Raw genomic sequence first — 18,651 nt, 5'->3', positions numbered from 1 at the left:
GAAAAAGTAAGAATAGATATCCTGAAGGAAAATCAAGATACTATCACCAAAGTAGAAGGGATGGAATACAGACCAGAAAAACTAGATGTTTTACAATCTGCAAATCAAATAATGCTATTTTAGTAAATGGCAATATGTTAAATGGGGTAAAATTAGATGGTAAAATTAAACTGTGCATGGATGATTTTAGAGGATTGTGGCAAAGTTGACACTTTGTGACACATCAAAAAAACGTGTACTTCAATGTCCTCTTTGTTTTTAAACTTTTGTGTTAGAAAGATTTTCTTTATAGGCATATACACTAATGATAGCAATATGTAATGATTCATAATGTTTTACATAGGAATTTATCTTTTTATATAAGAACCACTAGTGTTTACTTTGGGGAATATCAAAATTTAAAAGGTAGGGTATTTTGTGTGGATCTTGCTAAATGTGGGAAAAAAAGATGAATTAAAGTGAAATTAATGGCAATGTATTGTGAGAAAATAAAATTCTTTCAAAAAAGTGCTTTCATATATGAGCAATGAGTCTAGATCTTAGGAAAACATTTTTTTTTAAGAAATTTTATATTTAAAATATTTAAAAAATTTAAACTTGTTTTAATTAGTTATACATGACAGTAGAATACATTTATGCACTTTGATATATCATTGATATTTTAAATAAAGATAACACAAAAGGCCCCAGATAAAGATGAGCTTTAAGAATGTGATTTTTCGGGCTGGGGATGTGGCTCAAGCGGTAGCGCGCTCACCTCGCATGCGTGCGGCCCGGGTTCGATCCTCAGCACCACATACCAACAAAGATATTGTGTCCGCCGAGAACTAAAAAAAATAAATATTAAAAAAAAATTCTCTCTCTCTCTCTCTCTCTCTCTCTCTCTCTCCTCTCTCACTCTCTCTTTATAAAAAAAAAAAGAATGTGATTTTTCATTTGAGTTTCCTGCAGCATTGACAAGAGGATTCAAATAGAGAATCCAGTGAAAATATTCAAATAAACAATACAGTAAAATAAAAAAAAATAATACAGTAAAATTTAGGGGTCTCTTTGATGAATGTTTTCATTTATTACTCATTTATATTATTATTAATAAAAGTTAATTAAAATGAATAGCATCTCTATATTCTAAGCTCCTTATATGCAGAGATCTTGTTTGTCTCATTAACTTCTATAGTCTTAGCATCTGAGATGATGGCAGGTATATAAATGGCATTCATTCTAGATAGAATTTTGAAATGAATGAAGAAATATTTGGGTCAAGATTCTTAAAAAAGAATTTTGAAACAATGTTGGAAACACAACAAAGGATGGTTATAAAACAATGTCATTTTTGTGTTCTCTCTTCATTCAACCAATTAAATGTACCACAAAATGAGACTATCAGGTTGGATTTCCAAGCTGACAGCAGAGGTTACAACATGGAAATCATGTAAGTCAGTTTTTGCATCTCTATGACCAAAAGACCAGATGGGAACAATGTGGTGGAGAAAATGTTCATTTTGGCTCACAGTTTCAGAGGTTCTGTCCATGGTTGTCCAACTCCATAGTTTCAGGCCCAAGATGAAGCAGAACATGATGGCGGAAGTGTATGACAGAGGAAAGCAGCTAAGGACATGGCAACCAGAGAGACAGCTCTGCTTACCAGGGCAAAATATGAACTCTAAAGCCATGCACCTACTACTTTTGCCAGTTAAACCACACCTGCTTGCAATTACCACAGTTAATATATATCAGTGGATTAATCCATGATTAGGTTAAGGCACTTATCATCCAATAATTTCACCTTGCAACATTCTTGCATTTTCTCGCACATGAGCTTTTGAGGAATACCTCATATGTAAAACATAACAGAAACATTTGAGAGTCTAGTCTAAACAATTTCATTCAATTGTTAGCTTATCTTGGAGTGCAAGTGGATTTTGGACTCTGCTGGTTGACCTACTCTTCACTGTAGGATGGAAGGAGTTGACATAATTTTGAATACAACAATTTATCATTATTATTTACATTCTGTTAATGTCATCCATCAGGCAAAAATATATCAATCACAATCAGTTAATTAATCAACTTCTTCCGATGGTACCGTTAGTCTTAGGCTGAGAATTTTTACATATAGTCGTTAACAAACAGAGCTTCCTTAGGCTAAGGGGAGTATATTTGGATTCCTTCTTACTATATGAGTAGTGCTTAGCTCCATAGATGCTTACAAATACATATAAGCACACACACATTTATATTCATAGAACCATATCTTTATCCTTTGTTCTGGTCCAGGAACAGATCTGAGAGGTCCCTAATTTCTAGACTATCTTATCTTATTAAGTAGAAGGAAGGAATGACCCCATCATTAATTTTTCACTAAAGTCTTCCCATCTGTGAAATAATTATCACTTGTATTTACAGCAGAGGCTTACCAAATTCTCTAATCCAATGGAAGATTGGTGCAGTCAAATACCTCCCATCTTTCTTTCTTTGACTATGCAAATAAAGAGATAAATGCCCTGTATGGTGCTACAAGAAGACTTTCCATTACCCTGAATCCCACAACTGTTATATGAGCATTGCTGGATACTCAGTGTAAGTGGGCAACAACTTTTATTATGTTATTGCAGAAATTTTATGGTTGATTTTATTATTGAAATACAGATAACTCTTTTATCTTCTTAAAGATTCAATATATAGAGTACTAGGTTTTATTACATAACTATGGATGTGTTAAATACATCTTGGAGTGATTCTTTCTTGTTTATCTTAAGAATATCCTCATTGTTCTGAAAACTGCTTCCTAGCAGAGTTATAGGTATTAAGCTAGATAATTAGCACTTTACCCATAACCTCCTATCCCCCTGCCCCCCAAAAAAGATGGTTTCTTTTTTGTTAGATTATTTAAGTCAAAAATCTTCAATGTCTAGAACATTATCAAATTGATCTTTTTCTATAACTATACTTTCTCAGAGGAATTAATTAGCAAATAGTGCTTTCTATTTAATTTTGAGGAAGTATATGATTCAGTTTTATATCCTTTTCATAGTATATAGTTTATTTTTTAAAATGTATACTTGACAAGTGCCAATTATAAAACAGCAACATTTTTCCTAGAACCTAGATCAAAAAGGATTAATTTCCTCATGCTGTTTGATTTAAAAATTAAGGTGGGCATTTAATAAAGGTGAATTGAACCTTACTCCAACAAAGCCCAGGTTTCTTTAGCAACATAAGCATTTGCATACTTGAAAGAAAATGTTTTTTAAGACAACAATGCAAAGAACAAAGGAGAAAAGTATTTCAAAGCCTCCAGTGTTCTGCAGGTAAAAACAGAGCAATTAAAAAATAATAACCACATCAAAGATATAAATTATACCTCTTTATCCTGCCAATAATTGTGACAGCCTCAACAGTGATTACTGATGAAAGACTTTGTCACCTTTCTGTTAAAATTCATTTAATAACATGCATCGTATTTTCATAGGAATCACAGGTAATTTTACTTACTTATTTATTTATTTTTATATTTTAGTATAAATTGCATGGCAGTATGGGGGTAAAGTACTCAGAAAAAATATACTGTTGCATACATTTTTCCATGTCTTTAAGATACAAAAATGGCCATGTCCTACCCTCATTCACTGTGATTTTATCTCCAGAATGTCTACTCTTTTTTTGTTTTATTGCTATAGTTTTTATATCATTTAACCATTTTAAGCAGCATCTAATACTTTTAAATTCTAATATGGCTTTACCTAGTATATTTTGAGAAGACAATCCTTTAACCTTTTCTATTGAACACTAATAAATTAAAGTTCAAAAGCTGACATGAATAGAAGATATCTATGGTGAAGGCATAACGAAATTCTGCAATAAGAACTTGCTTGTCCATGGGAACATAATTCAGATGCAAGAGAATATACTTTCTTATAATCAGCATGTAAGATCCAACTTCAAAGTAACATTTACTATGAATGAAAAATGGTCATTGCCCTATGACTCATTCCCATCTTGCCTTTATAATCAGAAACATCAGAAAATATGCTAATTCATGTCAAAATATGATATTTTTCAGATATATCAGGTTCTTGGTTCTAGAATAAATGGGTTCTTTGTAACTACAGCCAGTCAACAACTGCTTATTATGCATCTTGGCTGTGCAAGTTACTTTCTTAAGTGAACACAGTAAAATTTATTTATTTATTTATTTATTTATTTATTTATTTATTTATTTATTTATTTACTGTGGTACTTTGCACATGATCAGCAAGTATTCTATCATTGGGATACATCTCCAACTCTTAAAATCTCATTAAAGGTATAAAACACTTTGGTTCTTAGGGAAGACACCATCTAAGCTTAAAATGTCATTGACATACATACCATATATACTGTTGTCTGTGTAGATTACATTTGAAGACATAGATATAGATGATACATGAAATGGTAAGAACTGGAACTGAGTACACACTCTTGAGTTCTACCAGTGTTCATTTCTGCGCCTAAATTATTCTACTGCAAGTTGATATATTAACAAAACCTAGAGTCGCCATATTTCAGATTAGAGTCTATATAGTATAACATAATTATCTATATCGTTCTTTCCTCTCTATCTCTGAATAATACAAGGCACATAATAGTTCTATATAATATTTTGTTTACCTAAAATAACATAGTTATTTTGTTCTAAGTTGTATTGATTATTTTTATGTTTCTATTTTTCACTGAAGTTTATTCTGCTGTAATATACTTCGATGGATAATCATATTTACACTATTGTTCTCTTTGCTAAGTACAAGTGTTGAAGCTGAATAGATTTCGAATTCAATTGCAAGAAATAAGGTCTGGCCTAAGACAGGCAAGTTTTAGAAGCAATTCGAAAATGAGAGACAAATGGGGGATGAAAAATAAGCAATTATAGATAGTCATCTTTTGGGTATTATTTTACATCAAAATTTCCTGATTTTCAGTATCATGAAAATTATAGTTCACATATTTTGTGGGGGTTTTGTTTGTTTTAGGACAGAAGGTAATTTCTATTTGTATTACTCTACCTCAAATGAAATAGTCTGCTTTCTTAATAGAATATCATAATTTATTACATGACAATTATTCTGAAATATAACTATAGTAATGATGTTAGCTACATAATTAATTTGTCAAATTATAATTTAATTTCTCTAATTATATTTCTCAGTAAAAATAATAGGTTCTTATTAATGCTGTGCAAATACCTATATTGCCATAAAAAACAAGGAAATTCAAAATAGTAGTTGTCCCCATACTCTGAAGAATTATTAAAAACAAAATTCATTAAAAATAATTTAAGTTTGGAAAATCACAGCCTACTATATTCAGAGTTAAAAGGGCTTCCTTGTATCTACGTAAAATTAGGATAATAAAGTTCTGGCAACAATATTTCAAATAAATAATAACCACAATCAATTCCACTAACCATTTAATTCAGAAAATTCTATAGTTATAGTTCCTGGGTAAACAGTCTGTTTTCCCTGAAGTAGTTCTGTTTCCAGAGAGAAAAGAGCCCTAGAAATATCAACTCAGCCAGCCAATACTGTATGGAGGTTTTCTAAGAAATGTCATCCTGGAAGCCACTTTGAAACATTCCTCCATGGAGGCACCAAAATTTTTGAGTATCTAATGTAGTCAGTTCCAAAGACACTGTGACTGACATTTTATGTTAATAGCAAAAATTCTAACCTGGATTTATAGAAAGTCTTTCTGGATAGAAACCTGCTTGGTGTATTGCTAAATTATTAGTATGTACAAGGTTTTAAAAAAGGGAAACAACAAATTCTCTATTGGGGTTTAGTACAAAATTATTTCAGGAGTTTGATCAATGTTTCTCTTGAGGGAAAGAAAATATTATGGACAGTGAAGAAACTGAAAACTCTCCTGGGCCTTTCAACTAATTGTAAATTTCTGAAATATTTATTTTAATAATATTATGTCTGTATAGTCTTCTTTTGGGAGGAAGGCTGCTGTGTCTTCTATATTTTGAACAATACTTTGCACATGGATTATCCAATAGTGTTGACCTGATTATGAAATATGAAACAACTCTAATTGATCCCAGTTTTTAGTAGATGATGTAGAAAACTTTTGTGTTTGTCTAGAAAACCCACGGGTTCTTTCCGGAATATATTGTTTTATTTTTTCTTAATCTGGCATCTTATTTCAGGCAAAGCAAAAATTCAGAGTGGATTTAATCACTTGAGATATTGTTGATAAACAATACTTTGTGATGTTTTTAGACAAAAGGATAACATGTTTTTAAAAAATACAAAGATAATAACAGTTTTATAAGAAACTTTAGCTTCTTCATAAGTAAGGAAATATTTTTCCATTTTTAAAAACATTGACCAATTACATAATAAAATCAAATCTAAGCAGAGAATTTTATTTCAATCAAGTACAGAAACTGTTCTGCGAGAAATACACACAGAAGAAACAGAATGTCATTTTATTATCCCTTTAGGGTTTCTAAATCTCACTTAGCAATTTGGAGGGAAAATAAATATTTTAGTTTTATATTTTAAAATATTTGACAATGTTTTTACAAGTCTTTCCACCTCTGTCTCTCTTTCTCTCTCTTTCCCTCCCTCCTTCCTTTGTTCTCTCTCTTTAAAATCTAATGAGAAAACTCAAACTGTTAACTTTGCCAAAATTTGAATCATTTCATATTGTTCTTTCAGTGTAGGTATTTTAAATTATGGCCAAAAAGGTTAACATCTCTAGACTTTCTGCTATCTGCTCTACACACGAAAATGTCTTCCCTTTCTGTGTTTTTGTTTCTCATTCTGATTAAACTTGCACCTCATTTTAAGATAGCGCTACTCTTTTTTTCTTGAAAAACAAAGCCCTCAACTTGCACACACAGTATTTTGGTCCACAATCATTTTTCCTCCCATGGTTTTAGCAATATGTTAGTTCTTACTCAACTAAAATAACTGTCTTATATTGCAGAGAGTAAAGGGGGAGATAGTGCTGAGATTTGTCTGTCTATAGGAGGATAAGTTTAACAGATAATCAAAGCTTATAAGTATTCACTAAAATGTATAGCCCCATACATTTCATTTGCAGCTTGCCTAAATGGCAATAATGTGCAGGTTTATTAATATGACCCAGAGATATTTATGGTATCGCGCTTGCCTGGCATGCGTGGGGTGCTGGGTTCGATCCTCAGCACCGCATAAAAATAAAACAAAGAGGTTGTGTCCACCAAAAACTAAAAAATAAATATTAAAAAATTCTCTCTCTCTCTCTAAAAAGAAGGAAATAAGCAACATATATTTATAATTACATTCAACAATTAGTGTTTCACTATTCAATTTTAGAAATTAAAAAAGAATCGAATGATTATCTACTAACTCATTCTAAAATTAATTCAAGAATTTTATTTATCTAAAGATCTTAGAAATAATATTTAATATTATTTACAGCAAGATATGGCTACATTTTATATCAATAACTCTCCAGAATTCTGATTTAATTTAATTAACATTTATATTTGCATAATCTTAAACATATAGATTCAATGTTAGTTAACGAGAATGAGTTTAAAATTTTTGAATTTTTTTCTTAGAAAAATTTTAAATACTATTAAGAAACTTATATTGATATAAAAATGTAGTCCTTATATGCTTTTATAAAATGTGTGTTAATTTTATGTCAGAACTCAAGTAGCAAGTATGTATTTATTATTTACTATTGAATACAAAATTATTGATAATGTAATTTGCAAAATTAGCCTTTATTATGTGATCTCTGATTCTAAAAATGTTTCTAAGACAGCCTTATATGTAACAAAGATTTGTCCTAGTACTTTTAAAGTGTTATAGATTCATTTAAATTATTTTTTGCAAAATTTGGAAATATATAACTTTTATGTCCTTATTTCTATTTATAAAAGCAGAAGACAAGTCATTTAATTTAAAATGTTATAATAAAATTTGTACCTTATCTATAGTCGTGAAAATATTTGAGACTTGCATTGAAAGGTAAAAGCTTTTCTCATTCAATCACACAGAGATGACTTACCACTTCATTCAACAATGCAAACCATGAATTAAAAGTAAACACAATTTTTTATTAGAACATTATAGTTATACATAGTATTGTAGTTAATTTTGACAAAATCACACATGCAAGGAATTTAATTTCAATCCCTATTTCTCCCTTTTCCCTCTCCTCCTACCTCCCCTTAATCTCTCTTCTCTATTCTACTGATTTTCCTTTTCTTCCTCAAATGTTTAGATAGTGACATCAAATACAAAAATTTTAGTATGACCAAAGTTGAATAACTTTTGGCTGTTTACATACCATAAACAAAAGCATAATTATAACGTCTTTAGAGAAAACAAATAGAGTCAACAAATATTTTAGCTATATTCTCATTTGGGATTCAGTACTAGAAACCAGAAAAGCGGTGTCAGAGCTTAACCATCATCCTACGGAGCCTTTCTCAGCCTTCACACATACATCCTTCATGTGTGTTCACTGGCATCCCAGTCTTTGATCTTCAAGTTTTTTCTTTTCTTTTCTTTTCTTTTTTTTTCCCTACACTAATGATACAACTGTTTCTCTGAGTCACAGTGATCTGGAGATTGAATATTTTACTTTTCTCTGTTTTGCTTGTATGTTATACATATGATTGGAATGTAAATAATTGTGACCTAATTCCACTTCACAAGTCATTTAGAAAATAAAAGTAGCTGATATCATTATTCTAGGGGAAGTCAGGGAATGAACAAGCAATCCCTCTGTACTCTTTTCCATATATGCCTATGTCATTTAACTTAATGACCAATCTAATGAGGTAAGATTCCTATTTTACAAATGAGAACCATGAGCCCCAGGTATTATAAAAGAAGTAGCATTTTAACTGCAGTGGGCCTACCTCAGAGCCAGAGTCTATACTACACTGACCACATTGTTTACTTACTAAGTACTATTAGGACTTTATTTCTTTTCCTCCGGAAATGTTGGGAATCAGACCCATGGCCTTGTCTGCCAAACAAGCTCTGTAATGCTGACCTTAAAACCCTATGCCTCTAGAGTCTTTCTTGAGAAATTTCTTATCATGATACAATGAAACAGTGTCCTCATTTTAGATTTCCTAACCATCAATCTCTGATTTTCATAAAGACCCGAATTGCTTTTGTGTTCTCAGTTGAATTTTGATCTTTGTTTTTGCCAGATGCCATCTGAACTATTATTTTTTTTTTATTTTATAAGTATTCATTTTTATGGAAATTATTTAAAGTAGAAACTTTACATCACTACTATTTCTGAAAAAAATGGTATATTTGCCAAAATTGTAAAAAAAAAAATTAAAAATGTAGAGAAATATGTACCACTTGTATTAGTGGTGCTGAGTTAGAATTCAGGGCCTCCTAAGTGCTATGCTAAGCAAGCACTCTGACAGTGAGGTACATCTCCAGCCTGAGAAGTAATTATCAGAAGATAGGAGTTCATTTAGTTCCTTGGTTGCCCTAAGGTACCAGCAACTGTGTGTTGTGGGAGGGAAAGAGTGGAATGTTTGCAGGAAGAACTGGAAGTCAGGGAGACTGTTGGGTGTTGGGGAGTGGGCTTTTGCAAGGGTGTCTTCAAGGTCACCTCAGCCCTCACTGATGTCAGCACATCATTCACATTTCCATTTTCAGACATCAGAGGTTCTTGGCATTGCCACAAAGATGCAGCTGGGCTTACACTTCTTTCTCACTTTAACATAAGGTAATTGCAGTAACAATGATCCACATGTTACCAGAGCAAAGACTTTAGAGGAAATTAGAAACTATAAGAAATTAGTTTCTGGTCTCTACTGATTCTTTGTTTCCTTGATATAAAAAGTGAAGCAACTGCTTATCTTCATAACAACACATGAGTGTGCAATCTATAATCCTAAAAGGAAGCTTTAATTATGCTATATTTATTGAAATGACTTGTGGTTTTAGGATCTGAAAGTTACAGTTACAGTTACAAAGAGTAATTTCCATTGATCTTTAGGACTGTTAGTCCAAAATCCGAATCAATATAAACTCTTCTCTGGAAATATTTAGAGCTCAGTAAAGCTAACTTTATATTCCAAATGTGTGATTAGACTTCTATTATAAGAAGATATATGAGATTCAAATAATTCAAAATTATTTTCTGTATTCCATGAAGTTGTGAATTAACTATCTTTTAGATGTATTTCTCCCTCTTAAGTTTGTAGAAGATCCAAAATTGATGGGACAGAGACCAGGGAAGAATAGTAGCATAAATGAAATAATTCTAAAGATGGAATGAAGAGAAACTAGCAAGTTCTACTAAATAATTAACTATAACTGAAATAATAGTTCAAGACAGAGAAGTAGAATTTTTTTTTTAAAGTCACAAAAGGGAAACTAGAGTATCCTGAAGAAGATAAATCAATGAGAGGCAGCATTTTTAATCTTTTTGACTTATTTATACACAATGGACACATTGTACAATGGTATGACCAAAAATATCAGTGATCCTTAGTAAAAAGTAAAGCTATGAAACAGAACACTGACTCAGCCTCCATCTCTTAGCAAAAAGAAGAGTCTGAGATGATAAAAGATGACAAATATTTTTATGTATATGGTAGGAAATTAGGGCCATCAAGGGCCTAAGTGTGAAAACTAAAATTGTATTGATACTAGGACTGACACCAAGTGTTGTTGGTATAAATGGGAGTAAAAGTATTATACTATACTATAATAGAGAACTGAAGGTAGAGTTATCCAACTACAAAACTTGCTTCAGGAAAAGCACACATCCAGAAATGGGTAGATTTAGACATATTTTTGAGTACTTGCAACATTGATAGAAGTGCAAGCACAGACCTTTATGAGAAATAGAAATTAGAGGTTAGATGGTGCTAAGAGTGCTATAAATTAGCAACGCCAATGCCAAAGAGAAGAATTACCTTGGATGAAGGTGTAAAACACAGGATGGAGAGATTGAGTAGCAGAAAAATATGAACATATAAAAATTATCTGTCCTGGGTATATCTCAGGGAAGACTAGATGAGAAGGAACATAGGCCTTGCTGTTAGAAATTGATTCATTAGAATCCAAGATCCATCAGGAGAGCAAATTTCCATGGAAAATACAAATTGCCAATGTCTGTGGATTGGTGGAATTACAAATAATATTTAAGGGGATGAAGCCAAATATTTCTAGAATCTCAGACTACTAAATGCAGAGATGTCTTATATAATTTACTACCATGAACTCGGGGTAAAACTTCCTATATGTTTAAGTACATAATTACTATACTTTTTTCTTCAAGCAGAAAGCCCTGATTAGCCTTTTAAAGCTCTCCTGACACACCCATAGTGAGTCATTTTAAATACTCTGATTAGAAGAAGGGAGGAATATGAATCTTGGCACAAGGGAAAGTTTTTGTGAAAGACAAGTTTAGTAAAATAGCAGAGAGTAAATCAACTTTTTATAATGAAGAAAAATCTGAATGAAAATAATTAAGATTGAAATAGTCTTTTTCAGATAAACTGAAACCTCCTCCACTTGTTAAGCTTCTTGAGTACATCCCCTTGTATTCTATGAAAATTCTGATGTGGCACACATTGCTTAAGTCTTCTCATATTTCTTTCTAATTACTTTTCATTTACAGAAGCCTTTCATTACCTCTTGTATATCGTATGTTTCATGAAATAGTACCATGGAAAATATATAAGAATAAGTGAGATATATCTTGCCGTATAGAAATATCTCCATTAGCTTCAAGAGTTCTGAATCTTTTTGAGGAATGATTGTACCTGAGTTCTGGAGAGAACCTGATTCTAAGGGAACTACATTTCAAGACTTTGGGAGCAGTAGGTAGGTAATAAGCAGAACACACTAAGGAACAATGAAAGGTAGAAGGTTCCAGAAGAGAATAAAATGAAACTTGCTTTTCCTTCTCTCTATGCTAGGGGGCTGTGCTCTGAGGGGAATGAAGTAGAAGCTTGGAGAAGTTCCCTCAATAGTGAGGAACCTGGTCAGTGGTTAGATGCAGCCTAATATTGTTCAGATTCAGGCAAAATATTCTAGTTACTGGTATGGTTTTCCTGGAAAGGATTTGATAACTGAGACCTGATAGGTTCTATTTCAAGTAACAGTGAAGACATAGCCTTTCATAATGAAGAAATTAAAAGACATTAGAACAGAGGTTCAGCTTTCACTGGATCCCCGGGTCAGATAATTAACCATCTCAAGGCTTAACTCATCTGTGGAATGGTTATTTAAATGCATCCCTACAGTGTGACTATGAAGTAAGAATGTTTTGTAATTCTTAGTAAATGATAATATGAATATTTTGAAAATCTAAAGTGCTGATTGAATACAATGAAAAGGAACCATCATTTATTTCCTGATGTTTGTTTCAGGCTGGTTGTCTTCCTCTTCTTTGAATTTATACAGGTTGGTACATTTATTCATGCTGCAAAAAATATCACCATCACTATAATATGGATTCTTTGTCTTTATATCTCCACTGTTCACAGGAGAAATGTAGTATTTGTTACATGAATAAGCCATTAAGGTAATGACTGAATTATTTATTGCCCCACATTTTTCCTGGTTCTTATTCTTATGCTCAAAAGATGAGTAAGAAATGGCCTTATTCTCAGGTAACTATTATCTTATGTTTTGGACACATGAATTTTTTTGTTTGTTTGTTTGGTACTGGGGATTGAACCTAAGGGTACTTTACACCTGAGCCATATCCTCAGTCCTTTGAAAAATTACTTATTCTGAGAAAGGGTTTCACCAAGTTATGTAGTGTCTGGCTATGTTGCAGAGGATAACAGTGCTGTTGCCTCAACCTCTCGAGTCTCTGGGGTTACAGATGTGTGTTATCATACCTGGCTTGATTATGTGAACTTTCAATTAATATGTGCATTGTGTATCCCAGGTTACTACCAAATTAAATTACTTTACATGAGAAAATACACGTGGAGTGGAACACATTTTATGCACATTTAATCAGCCCAATAATTATAATCTGTTTAGGTTTTCTTCCACATTGTGACACCATTTTAGATGGTTATCTTACTCACTTTGCTCTGCTGCTATAAGAAAAATAGCACAGACTGGGTGCCTTAAAATAAAAATTTATTTCTCACAATTCTGAAAGATGGAGCTGAGTTTCAAGTTCAAGGGGCTGGCTGGTTCTTCTGTGCTGATGTCTCTCTTCCTGGTTTGCAGATGGCTGCTTTGTTTTCTCACATTGCTGAAAAAAGAGAATTTGTGTCTTTTTATTTTGTAGTTCATTTCTCTTATGTTTCTTCTTTTTTACCACTTTTTATTTCTTGGGTGGTCTGGAGTCTAGATCCAGGGCCTCATATATATTGGCATGCAGTCTACCATTGATCTAACCCCCTAAGCCTAGTGTTGGTTCTTGTAGCTCCACATCTCCCACTTGTGAAAATATAGCCTGAATGTGATTGTCAGATTCATTTTAAACAATATATGTTTTCAATCATAAGCCACCTCTGTGGACATATCTTAGTTTTAAAGCTTCTACACATACACACACACATGCACACAGAAACACCACTAAATGTAAAACCATTTTTTTTTCATGCTTTGGCTTTTCAAAATGTGTGAAGCTGTGTAAATTTAATGATCGTTCTTCAATAATTTTCCTTCTCTGCCCACAAAGGATAAATGGCTGCTGCGAATTTTGAATCATATTATCCCCCTCCTGGAATCCCTGCATGAGGGTGGTAAGGATGAGGGTGAAATAAGTAACAAGGAATAAAAAGAGTTTCTCATTTTCAGGTGACTTCTTAACTTCAATGGGTTTCTAAAGGCCACTCCTCAGAGAGAAAAAGGGCCACTGTCAGGCAGATCCTGCATTTTAAAATGGTCTTTCTAAGGCTAGTTAAACCATGATTAATTTCACCTTCTCACATCATTTCTCAAATCCTTTCATTTTTCCCCTTTATTTTATTACACACTTTTGCTCACTGGGTGGCCATTTTTTTCTATGTGCCTACCATTTAAAATAAAGATTTGCATTAAAAAGGCAGCAGTTGATTACTTTGAATTTTAATTCAGTACCTTTATTTTTATTTCTCTATATGAAAATAAAGTGCAAACTTTTATATAAGGTCAAAACTAAATATTTTCACTTGTATAGAAAGTTTCTCAACATTTCTAACCTCATGCATTTCCACATATGTGGGTCAGTTCATTAATTGTTTGTTCATAGTTATTTCTAATTTTCAATGTAGATAATTTTTTTCTCTTTAATTTGACCATGAGGTCCAAGAAGACTGACTCTCTTCTTTTCTCCTGGTTTTTGAGTTATTTCATTCACTTTTTTGTGATTAGTGGCCTGAGTATGTAGCCCACTGGTATGGTAAGCACCATATGTGTGGGATCAAACCCAGAGCCTAGCATGTGTGTGGCTCTGGGTTTGATCCCCAGTATCACATAGGTACACACAAAGAACAACATCAATATCTTCTCATAAAAATTTATTAGATAACTACAGTGTGCTCACAGTAATACTTGTCTTGCAGGGGAAATAAATATAAATAAGATATTAACTTATCTTGTCTTACTTTAAGGGTGCAATAATCTTATACTGATGTTTCTTACATCTTGTCTGCATGGAGATTTTTGCTCTGTTTTGGAAATAATCAGCAGGACATGTATATTTTATTGGGTGCATTCTTTGGGTAGACAGAAGAATTTCTAAACAAGGTAATTTTAAGATCAAATCTACAAACTAAAGTAAAATTTAAACTCTCTTCTTCTTTCTTCACTCCTCTTCAGCCCCCTTCTCATCTCATTCAGATGGTCCACTGCTACCCATATTATTTAAAATGGGATATTACAATATTTGAAGAATTCTGTTTTGAGCATACTAATAGCAGCTGAGTCGGACCACTTCTGGAATGGTAGTATTAGGAGCTTGGAAGATGTTTTCAATGAAATAACCATAGTTGAAAAAAAAAATTATGAAGCCAAACAGTCACTTGATGTTTCTGGAAATTATCTCAAGTTATTATAACAAATGAAAAATTATTTATTTAAGATATTCTATTAAATGTCATTGATAATAGTAGTCTATTATTAATAGTAGTGGAATTTTAGCTGGGACTTGCTTTCTTCCTCTACTCCCTCCCAGCCAAGCATGATGAATGTTCCAATCCTGCCAAGTATGATCTAAAAGACAGGGCACCTACTCCCAACAGCTCCCAGTCAAGCTGTATGCTTCTTCACAGAGAGGACAGGAAGCCATCATTTCTCTTCCCTCTTTCTTTTCTTTGTTATTTCTCATCTGCCCCACCTCTGCATTCCTGAAGTCAACTCAAGTGTGGCCAAAAGATCAAAGTCTCCTTCTCCACCGACTTCCTACACCTCTTCCATGGCTGAAAATACTGTTCTTGATTATCCTTATTCTAGCTTGCTCATAGGATGATGTATACGTCTGCAGAGACAAGCTGAGAAGTTTGGACTATGTTCTGAAAGGAGATGTCTTGGTCTAAAAGATGTAAACCCGAGATTTTGTCCACAGAGTGATAAACTATAAAAAGAGAAAACTCTGAGGCTGTTTCCAAAAACATTGATCTTACTTGGAGGAAGTTCAAGACTAATGGCATTTTTTTTTAAGTATTGGGAATTGAACCCAGAAGTGCTTTACCACTGAGACATAATCCTAGCACTTTTTATTTTTTAATTTGAGACAAGGTCTCATTAAATTGCTTAGGTCCTCGCTAAATTGCTGAGGCTGGCCTGAGCCTTTCAATTCTCCTACCTCAGCCTTCTGAGTTGCTGAAATTACTGACTTGCTCCACCACACCTGGCTTTCTAATGATAATTTTGAAACAATGCAGATTTCATTGCTAGCATTCAAGAGGAGATTGAAAGTTTCTTGAGAGCATAAATGTAAATCATAAACCAGCAAGTTTCTTAAAAAGGATCCAGGAAAGAAGCAGCTGAAAAGGGCTTCCAGAGCTCAAACACTAAACAAATAAAACTTAAGCTGTTCTCAAAAATTGTCCTTAAAAAGGGGCCAGCATTTAATAGGATTAGACTCTGGAATAATCAATTTCCCCAGGACTGTCAAAACATAGATGAGTCAACCATCCATTAGTGGACCCTCGGAGCTCCGTGTGATAAAAACAGAAATAGACAACCTAGCTGAGAGATCAGCAAAGAGACAAAGGAGGGTATGATGATATTTTATTAGTAATTTCAATTTATTTGCAGAAATAATTACTTTATTTTCAATTCTACTTACTATATACTTATTTTTGTAATTAATGCCACGTATTATTGATTGGACAACTCAGTGGGTTGCACTGTGACATTTACCATGCCTTGATGTCCGCCCTCCCTTCTACACTTCTTGCTCTCCTCTTCTAATCCTTCCCTCTGCCGCTTTTCCTTTCCTAATATATTCCCTCTTCTACTTCCATGTCATCCTTTTTAATTTATATCCTTCTACATTTGAGAGGAAATGGATTTCCCTGTCTTTTTGTGTCTTGCTTATTTTGTTTAATGTGATGTTCTCTAGTTCCATCTATTTTCCTGAATATGACATGATTTGTTATCAAAACACAGAAGACCACAACATTTGTTATTTGTTACTTTTTTTTTCTTTCTTTCTTTCTTTCTTTCTTTCTTTCTTTCTTTCTTCTTTTTATCATAGACATTAATAGATATTCTGCCTGGGAAGAGAAGGAATCTAAATATAATTTCTTAATTTCTTTCTTTCTTTCTTTCTTTCTTTCTTTCTTTCTTTCTTTCTTTCTTTCTTTCTTTCTTTCTTTCTCTCTTTCTTTCTTTCTTCTCCTTTCTTCCTTCCTCCCTCCCTCCCTCCCTCCCCCTGCCCCTCCCCCTTCCTCCCTCCCTCCCTCCCTTCCTTCCTTCCTTCCTTCCTTCCTTCCTTCCTTCCTTCCTTCCTTCCTTCCTTCCTTCCTTCCTTCCTTCCTTCCTTTGTGGATACCAGGAATTGAATACATGTTGCTTAACCACTGAGCCACATTTGGCCCTTTTTATTCTTTATTTTTAAACAAAGGCTTACCAAGTGGCTTTGAACCTCACCAACTTGCGGAGGCTGGCACTGAACTTGCAATCCTTCTTCCTGAGTCTCCTGAGCCTTTCGGATTACAGGTGTACTCAACTGCACCAGGTCCTTTTGGTGTAATTTTGATAACATTTCCCTTAAGGCTAAATATATTGCACACTTTTCAAATATTTATAGGCCATATGTACTTCTTTGGGAGAACTGTCTGTTCATATCATTGGTTCACTTTTAAATGAATTACTTTCTCTTTTGTTGTTAACCATTTTGAGCTCTTTAGGTATTTTGCGTATTAGTCCTCTGTCAGAGGATTAATAGCTGGCAAAGATTTCTTCCTTTCTGTAGATTGTCTCCTTACTATGTTATCCCTTTTCTTTTGCTGTGCAGAAACTTCTTAATTTGATTCAATACCACTTGTTCATTCCAGTTTTTATTCCCTGAGCTATTATAGTCGTATTCAGGAAATTTTTACTTGTGTCAATATCTTGAAGTGTTTTACCTATGTTTTCTTCTAGGAGTTTCAAAGTTGCAGATCTTACATTGAGATTTTTAATGCATTTTACTTGATTTTTGTACAGGTTGAAAAATGAAAAACTTTGTTGAAAATCAGTTGGATGTAGATGAGTGGGTATATTTCTGACTATCTTATTCTGTTCCATTATTTGGTCTATTTTAAATCTAATACCTTGCTGTTTGTTACTGCAGCTTTGTAATATCTTTTGAAATCATGTAGTGTGCTGCCTGCAGCATCAGCATTACTCTATTTGCTCAGGATTGTTTTGGCAATTTGGGGGCATTCTTTGCTTTCACATTAACTTTTAGATTGCTTTTTCTAATTCTGTGAAAAATATCATTGTATTTTGATGGGGATTGTATTGAATTTGTAGATTACTTCTGATGGTATGGTCATGTGAACAATATTAATTCTCCTAGTCCATGAACATAGGAGTTATTTCCATTTCCTAGTATCTTCTTTAGCTTCTTTATTGTTTTGTAATTTTAATTGTAGAGGTCTTTCACTTGCATAATTAAGTTTATTATTAGGATTTTCTTGAGGAAATTGAATGTGTTTGCTTTCATAGTTCTTTCTCAGAAAGTTTGTTATTGGTGTCAAAAGTTACTTATATACATGTATTGATTTTGTGTCCTGATACTTTGCTGAATTTGATTATCAGTTCTGAGTCTTTCGGTGGAGTCTTTTGGGTTCTTAAATATAAGACACTTCATCTTCAAATAGATATTTTGACTTCTCCTTCTTCTATTAGTACATCTTATTTCCTTCCCTTTCATAAATGTTTTGGATGAATTTTCAAGTATTAAATTGAATAAGAAAGATAAGAATGCATAGCCTTACATTTTTCCTGATTTCTGAGAAAATGCTTTCAGTTTTTTCCATATTCAGTATGATTTTAGCTATGGGTTTTCCATACATAGCCTTTATTATGTTGAGGTATTATCCTTCTATATATAATTAATTCACATATTTTATCATGAATTGATGTTGAATTTTATAAAAGTTTTTTTCTATATCTATTGAGATTATCATGTGATTTTTTTTAGAGAGAGAGAGAGAGAGAGAATTTTTTTAATATTTAT

The sequence above is a fragment of the Spermophilus citellus genome, assembly GCF_964194105.1.
Source record: "Spermophilus citellus genome assembly, chromosome: 2".
Taxonomy (NCBI): domain Eukaryota; kingdom Metazoa; phylum Chordata; class Mammalia; order Rodentia; family Sciuridae; genus Spermophilus; species Spermophilus citellus.
The sequence above is the reverse complement of the archived record's forward strand: the minus strand, read 5'-3'. Positions refer to the sequence as shown.